Here is an 8,982-nt window from a genome sequence, read left to right on the forward strand (position 1 = left end):
TCGTTGTAAGAATACAGTGTCAAAGTGGCTTTCATTTAATTTTCACTTTAGATACAGACTGTTTTTCGGTAGCGCCCTGCGGAAATTTCAGGAGGTGATTGACACCACACAGCTTTTTCCAGAGAGCTCGCCCACATACGGCTCTGCAGGACGACAACAAGTCACATGACAGGTACAAGGACAAGCACTGTGAAAACGAAGTGGACACACAAAGCACTGCTTTTCCAGCCCTGTCAGAATCTGCCCACAGAGGCTGTCTTCTTTGGAGGGCGGCCATAGATAAAGTCATTAGAGAAATAAATAAATAAATAAAAACAGTCTTCAGGGCAGTTAAGAGGTATTTGTCTGGTATATGCTTTTTTTTTCTTCTTCTTCTTAATCATCTAAACCTGGCCCCTGAAGCTGGTGCACACTGTAAAAAGACGCCGTGTGGAAAGTTTCAGGAGTAAAACGGGGAGGGAGAAGACAGATTGCGGGGGGGGGGGGTCCATCATCCTCACTACCAGCACAGGAGTGATTGGTTGAGATGACAGTAGCCAAACTGAAAAGAATTTGTACCAATATAACGGTCTGTGTGATACCAGCCAGGCTCTGGCATGACCTCCACAGAGGCAGATTGCCAAAAACAGCTCACCGTGATGAAGCCTTTGGGAATAGACCACCCAAGAGTGACGTACATTTCTCACCCAAGTTAGGAATTCCGGTTCTGTTGCCTTGCTGGAAAAATGGGAACGTGAATAGGGGTAAAAGATTATTGCCTCGAACCATGTTCGACGCCGTCACTGACTATTTTGCTTAAGAAATTTGGTATGTACATATCCGTCGAGATGGGTGTGAACCAATATTGAAACTGCTATGACAAAAATGATGAATATTGCTAGCATCAGCTAGCTTAGCATTTCAGCATTCGATACTGATGTGACCAACTGTGTGTTCTAGCGGTTGTTGTTTTAGGTAGTGAGAGAAATGGCGGCTTTTTTGACACACGTGCGTTCTTAATTTGCTAGCAAATATTTTAAATGTTCAAATATTTTAAATACATTGACAAGACGTATGATGACTTAACACTACAGTGTTTCTGTTGTTGCGGTTTTACATATTTAGAGGAAGGAACAATTCATGAACAGGAACCAGAAATGCTTTTCTTTTTTGCTGTAGTTGGGGGGGGGGGATCTGACGTAATCCTGAAGCCCTGAAAAGTCAGCAACATTTTGGTGGTCTGTTTGATGGAGTTTAAAATACCCAGCTTAGCACAAGACCCCATTTTAACATGCCGGCTACGCATTAGCTCTCATCTAACTCAGAATATATCCGGCTAATTCCACTTGGAAAAAAAAAGTTTAGCTTACTTATTAGATATATCATGTATCCCCAACAGGCAGCACAATGGCACAGTGGTTAGCACGGTCGCCTCACAGCAAGAAGGCCCTGGGTTTGAGCCCCGGGGTAGTCCAACGTTGGTGGGTCATCCCGGGTCGTCCTCTGTGTGGAGTTTGCATGTTCTCCCCGTGTCTGCGTGGGTTTCCTCCGGGGGCTCCGGTTTCCTCCCACAGTCCAAAGACATGTAGGTCAGGGATGTTATCACAGGATAACAGGTGAATCAGCCATACTAAATTGTCCCTAGGTGTGTGTGTGTGTGTGTGTGTGTGTGTGTGTGTGTGTGTGTGTGTGTGTGTGTGTGTGTGTGTGTGTGTGTGATATGGTGTGGTGCCCTGCCCAGGGTGTCTCTCCGTCTGCTGCCCAGTGACTGCTGGGATAGGCTCCTGCATCCCCGTGACCCTGAGAGCAGGATAAGCGGTTCGGATAATGGGTGGATGGATGTGTCCCCAAACAACTTTAGTTGTCTAGGATACACAACTCACGTCCATATATTGTGCTGGAATACTTTTGATTGCGTTTTTTTTAGTAGTGGCTTTTTAGGCTAATATTTAGAAATTTACCAGACTCCAGCCTAGACGGTGCATAACATTCATCAATGTTTAATTAATGTAAAATTGCTTAATGGGATAGTTTGCTTGAGAGACTAATAACTTTGCAGAGGTGGATTTTTTTTTTTTACTTGAGTGGCCTAAAATCTGTTAATCTACGGTGTAACCGGATTGCTTTGCTGCTGCCAAAATATGAAGTTTGGACTGAGCAGTTTGGTTTTCTTCTAATGGAGTCGCTGCCTCGAAATGAACATTATTAATCTATGTCACTTTCTCTGCTGAGGAGAGTGGGAAAAGTGCCACATTTTCAATTCCAATCTATCAGTCTCAAACTTTTAGTAATAAAATGAGCAAGTTTGGCGAAAACCTGCGTAATGAAAAACGAGGTTGTGGGATCAGCGAGGGCATGTGAGCAACACCACATTACCGACTGCAAGTGTCACAGCATCTACCGGTTCATCCAGTTCACAACCTCAGCCATGCCTTTTCTTCGTCTTATCACCAATCTCCCCGTCATTTCAGATCCCGTCTCCCCTTCTGGCCTGGCTGCCTCACCTCCTTCCCGCTCCCATTTTTCCTGCGCTCCTCCTCATTCCCACCGATCAGCTCACACCACTTATACCGCTCCCTTTTCACTCATCCCCTGCCGGATTGTCTCGTGTGTTTTGACACCTAGCTATCCAGCGAGTTTCCGTGTGAACTTCTGCCTGACCTTCCGGTGATTTTTGACCCTGGACTCCGTTTCTTCCACCTGTTGCTTGTCTGCTGCGGTCGTCCATCTCGAACTGGCTCCCCGGTAACCCGAACTGTGTCCAAATCCGGTTTTCCCGACTGCCTGCTCCCCGTCTTGTGTTGTCGCATATCGAACTGCTTTCCGGGTATTTTGACCTCTACCCGCTGTTTGACCAAGTCAACTGTATTGTGACCTAAACCTGCCTGTCTTTGAGTCATGTGTCTGGCTTCTCATCTGCCAGTCTCCCTTAAAACCATTACAGGAAGTGAGCTAATGAGTTTTTACATTCATTTTACCGCCTTCTAATCAAATCAGTGGGGGAAACCTTGTTTTATTTTGTCCCAAGGACGCACGAACACCAAAACAGCTTATTCAGGGGCCGGGTCAGAGATCAACATGGGTTCAGACTCCAACACCTATTCATAACGTATCAAGTAAAACAGCCCCCATCAGAGCCCTGCTTTCTTTTCAGTTACACACAAAGCCTTCACATACAGGCAAGGCTCTGGTTATTAACAGAAGCAGGTGAAAGATGGGATGAGATGAATACCCTCCCCCCCCCGTGACATTTAATATTTCTCCTCTTGACACCTCCACTCCTGTTCAAACTAAAAAGTGGCGTAAAACTTTTTTGCCATGGCTTTTTCCTCCCCCGGAGAGATTTGTGCTCAGATGTTGAGTGCGCCGGCGCCGGCGGTGCACACTAGCAGGTAACTAATGAAAATGAAACATTTGTTCTTCAGGGCAGCTCACAGGCACACAGTCGATCCCGCCGTTAGGCTCGCGCTAAAGACCGCGGACCCTTTGATAGATAGACAGAAGGGGGTAGGGGGGGCGGTGAGAGCTAACTTTAGCCCTTAATGGTTTGAAATATGCTTGCGTGGCAGTTTTTTTTCCCACGGTGAGGCCAAATGACATCCTGTCTCTTGACGATTTGTCAGGCACATTCAGCGCTTTCTCGTCAGGGATAAATTGGCTCCCACTGTCTGTAATGCCCTTGATGGATAATCATTTAATTTTTCTTGATTATTTGTTCTATTTGGCCGCTGCTTAAGATCAGAATGGAGATCACATAAATAATGCCCAGGCCACTCTCCCCTCGTTCATCTCGCACAACTCGCTCGAGGCAATGCACGGTGATTATGGACACGCCTGGAAATCCATATAAGTGACAATTTAGCGGCGCCGTCTCAGTTTGAACTCTGACCCCGCTGAGTGTTGCCCGGGTAAAATTGCGTGGGGAAAGGTGAGTCTCGTTGACCTCCACAAAACACTAATAAAAGCGCCGATCCCACCGTCATACGTCTTCCTTTGTTTTCAGCGATCGCAGCAATCTCATCACGGGGATGTTGATGTGTTCTTCTCAAAGCTGCAGCTGCCGGCTGAAGGCAGACAAACCACAGGTTTCTGGGCACCAGATGAAGGCATTGTAATATGACACAAGACCTTTCCAAAGGTTGCACGGTGTGTTTTGTTTAATAAAACTTAATTACCCCCTTGAGAGCTCGATACAATTAGACACCTCATGCTGTCCACTGCATCTGATAAGCGTACATCCACCTTGCCTTTTCAAAAGGTCAAGCTGCCATTGACCTCTATTAAGATACCATGGTCACGTTACTGAATGAATCATATCATTATGCCTTTCATTGTAGGCAGTCAGCAATACCATCCTTGTCACAGAGTATGTGTGCGTGTGTGTGTGTGTGTACGTGTGTCACATAGGTGTGTATGTGTATCAGAAAGAAGAAGAAAGCCATTTTATTTTGGTCATTGCAGGTTACAATGAAATGTGTTCTCCGCAGTTAACCCATCATGTTGTATAGGAGCAGTGGGCAGGACCAACTCCAACTCCAGTTCTTCTTTCCATTGCCTTGCTCAGGGGCACCAGACAGGAGTATTAACCCTAACATGCATGTCTTTTGATGGTGGGGGGAAACCGGAGCACCCAGAGGAAACCCGCGCAGACACGGGGAGAACATGCAAACTCCACACAGAAAGGACCTGGGGACGGCCTGGGGTTCGAACCCAGGACCTTCTTGCTGTGAGGCAACAGTGCTAACCACTGGGCCACCGTGCCGCCACCCAGTCATTCTCTATAGACAGACAGAAAGATAGACCAATAGATACACAAAAATGATGTGGGTTTACCTCATCTACAAATGCATAATGCAATGTCTTTCAATTTACAACACAATAACATCTTATTTCATGCTTTCCCTGTCTGCTCTGATGGACTGCCTTGCCCTCCTTTTCTCTGCCATATATTTGTGCTTTTGTCTCAGGTATATACAGTATTCTTATTCAAAGTAGGCAATTTCATTTTGACAGCTATTTGTATGTAAAGTGAGGGAGGGCCCCTTCCACTGTCATTGCTCCGGTTCCTTGCCATTTGCTGAAGCAGCCTTTTTCTTCCAGAACAGTCTGAGACATCCTCTCAATGGATTAGCCTGTTATTCCCCACATACCTTCTAAGCAATGTAATGGTGAGAAAAAGGAAAGAAGAGTGGGAAAAGGATTTTCTGGCAGCTGGCTCACTTTCATGGTGCTATTCCCCCCTCCCCCCCCTCTCCCCCCCATTATATAATTCCTAGTTTTTAAGTATGCAATTCAACAAAGAAAAATTAAATTGGTTTCTCACACATCCCTGCCCCCACAACACACACACACCAACCCACACACACCTACCCATTCCCACTTCACACTCGCCTAGTTAATCATTTTCTTCCATATTATTTATGACTGTATTACGCAAAAAGCTCTGCCTGCCTCGCGCAGTGTTTAAGATGCATTACTTTCAGAGGGAGAGAGGCCTGTTTTGCCATTGTTGAGAAATCCAGCAATGCCAGGCTTTACGTAGACCACGAGAGCAGTCGCTTGTCTCTTAAGAGGCCGGGACCAAATCAGCCGTTTAACATAAAAAGAAAATCCCTCTCAGTTCTCCCTTAAACTCTGCCACGCACGGGGTCACAATGGATATTGGATCCCCCAAGGTTTTTAATTGTGGCTAATCACAGTCAGTATGAGGCAAATATTATTCCAAGACCAAAGGCGATCTGCTCTGGTCTGGGTCCTTGATGTTTGCTTAGTAGTGAAGGGAGAAAAGAACCCGCTGCTGGTATCCCTGAAGTGAGAGGTGCCGTTACAGCAGGTGAAGATGTAGATGTTCTCTCAGTAGGTTCTCTTAACAATGTTATCCGTCATTGTGTCCTTTCAGCTCTGCTACTGAGCAGAGGTGTGCGTCCTCGGCAGCCGTTGACCAGATGGCAATCATCAGAAGACGCTAACCGAGGTAATGCAAATCTTGAGAGATGGAGAAAGAGCCATGCAACAACAACAAAAAAAGAAAAAACGACAACGGTGAATGTAAGTAAGCTTATACAATCTGTGAAATGCTGTTTGCCTCTAATGGTGATCTCACCGCCGCAATTATATTTCCATTAATACCGCAGATGAACAAAGCATAATCTGTTCGGTCAAATCAGATTCGATTGGGGGGGGGGGGGGACTGAAACTGAGCAGAACTGAAAGTGCACAAGGGTCCCTGAGAGCCGATCGATCAATTATTCTGTGTAAGAAAAAATGAAGCGGGGGGGGGGTACGCTGTAGAAAGACCAAGATCTTCTTTTAGCAATGTTATGTGTTTGTCTCACGGGAGTCAAACTTTGACTGCGTCCATCGCACCGGAAATGATGTAAGAAATGACGCAAAATGTGCTGCCGCCAGAAAGTCTTGATGCTGTTTTTCTGTTGACAACACAAAATGACATGAAGAGGATTTTTTGTTTTCGATTAACTTTTCTGATTTTGGAGATAAAAGCTCATCTTAATGTGTTTGTTTGTGTGCACAGCAGACCCTGACCAGGGTCAGATAGTGTTTGCAACAAAAAAAAGGGAAGGAACAAAAAAAAAAAAACCTTTGTAAAGTGGATGGACAACTCAGATGAAGTCAAGTAACTTTTCAATCACAAAGAAAGTAAACAACACAGACTTGTTTGCTCCGATTTAAAGAAGTTGTTGACATTCGTGTTTTCCTATTTGGCAACTGCATTAACACACACACACACACACACACACACACACACACACACACACACACACACACACATTGAGCTAGGATAGTAGTGATTTTCCTCATCTGAATCAAGGGTGTGGCGATAGCAGGTGTTACACATACTGCTTGGCTGTACACACCGTCTTCCCTCTGTGTTACTGTAAGACCCTCTGATGCTAACTGTGGTTTAGGACTAAATAAAATAAACTGGACTATTCAGTTCCTATTTTTTTCCTATATTTATTTAGTTGTTCCCATATTTATTATATATATATATATAATGTTGTTATATTATTATTATTCATCTATATTTATTTATTTAGTTCCTATATTTATTTAGTTTTTCCTTATCCGATGCGAGGATCTAAGGACAGGATGTTGTGTTGCTGTAAAGCCCCTTGTATATTGGGCTATACAAATAAGATTGACTTGACTTGACTATTATTTGTCCCAGTCTAGCTCAGTTTATTTAAGAGACACTAATTCCTTAATCACACCATCAATTTTCATATAAACTGGCATCTAATGAACAGGAAGTGGGTTGTCTGTAGAAGGTCAGTAGAAGTTGACTATGACAACACTTCCTCAGTTTTAATTCTCGCTGGCTTAAAAGGCTGAGCAGTACAGGGGTGTAATCTGGATTTGGTCACATGAGATTAGATGTGTTGTGAGATTGGGGTTGTGGTAATATGGTGATATAATTTAGATGTTGTGGTTCCCTGGTCTTTAAAGGCTGCATTACTGTAAAAGTGAGACAGTTTCTGAACGTATTATTCAACAGTTTTAGTGACATGAACAGTGAACGTCTCTACCTGCTCGGTCATCATATCCACATTACTAATTATCAATTATCAATAACTTCTGGTGTGTGAATGTGCTATTAACCAATGCAAAAATACTTATCCCCAGAATATTGCCAGATCACTGATACTGAAGTATTTAATTCAAGATATCGTGATATTTAATTCTGTCAGTATGGCCCAGCCTTACACTGCCCCCCCCACTAAAGAGAAAACCCATGTAGACTGTAAAAACAGTCATTCAACCAAGCACAGCTGAATAATATCCGTCCATTAAACTTGCATGGTGCTGTTCTGGGCTCCCTTTCTGTCTTTGTTCATCTCCTAGTTTATTTCAGCGGGAGTGAACAGGCATGTCCAAACACAGTCACATTTACTATGTTCTCACTGTCTCACTCCGGGACCTTTGCTGGTCTCAAATTTGGCTACTAAAATGGACCATTACAGGTTAGATGGAAAGGTCTTGTACAAGTGTTGTGTTGTAGCCATGAACAACAAACTGCTGGATGAGAGAAAGGACACTGTATGGAGAACAAAGCTGACAGTGGCAGATGATTGTAGGCCAGTGTGGAGGGTGCTAGATAAAGCCCCGCTGAACAAAAGGTCAGGCGACCTGCAGTGGAGGATCCTACAGGGGGCGCTGGGAGGAGATCAACCCAACTGTTTCTGTTAAGTGTCCTTTCTGTCGGTCGCCAGAGACAGTTTTTCCTTGTTAGGTGGAATGTAAAAGACTTCAGGTGATTTTTGAAGCTCTACAAATCATATTCTCTCACTGCAGTGAAACATGGAATGAAACTGTTTTTATCTTTGGTGCTGGGTACAAGAGAAAAGACGAAGAAAAGTGGCAACTTTTAAATTTTGTAGTAGGACAAACTTAAGTTTTCAGTTCATAAAAGTAGGAAAAGCCGAATTAGTAATGGTTCAGAGGACTATTTACTTCTTTTGTTCATGGCAAGGGTGAAGGTGAGAGTTTGGGTAGATTTCAGTTTCTTTACCCTGATGAACAACTCATATGAATTTATTGTGCGTTGGTGTTTCACTACAGCCATTCGCTCAGTCAATGAGGGGCAGTTGGTATTTAATTTTGTTTTTGCATAATGTTTTTTGAACCCTTTGGGAGTATGTGACCTGAACCACATTTTAAAAACGGCCTTTTTGGATGGTTTAATGTAAAGCAGTTGCTTATGTTTGATGTTGTGAAATGGATATGTCATTGTTGAGTTTTTGTTTTATGTAAAATAAAGAGCTGTTTAAAAGTCAAAATTCTCTCTCTTGCTCCCTCCCTCTCTCTCTCTCTCTCTCTCTCTCTCTCTCTCTCTCTCGTGCCGTACACCTTTCCATGTTTGGTTTCAGTTATACATACGGGTCGTATCTATGAGTGTATGACGTTAGGCTGTGCAGAAAGTAAGACCGTCTCAGGTAGTGTTGTAGTGGAAAACAGGTGGGTTGAGGGCCACATAGCACCAAC

Source organism: Lampris incognitus, chromosome 20 (genome assembly GCF_029633865.1).
Source record: "Lampris incognitus isolate fLamInc1 chromosome 20, fLamInc1.hap2, whole genome shotgun sequence".
Lineage (NCBI taxonomy): Eukaryota > Metazoa > Chordata > Actinopteri > Lampriformes > Lampridae > Lampris > Lampris incognitus.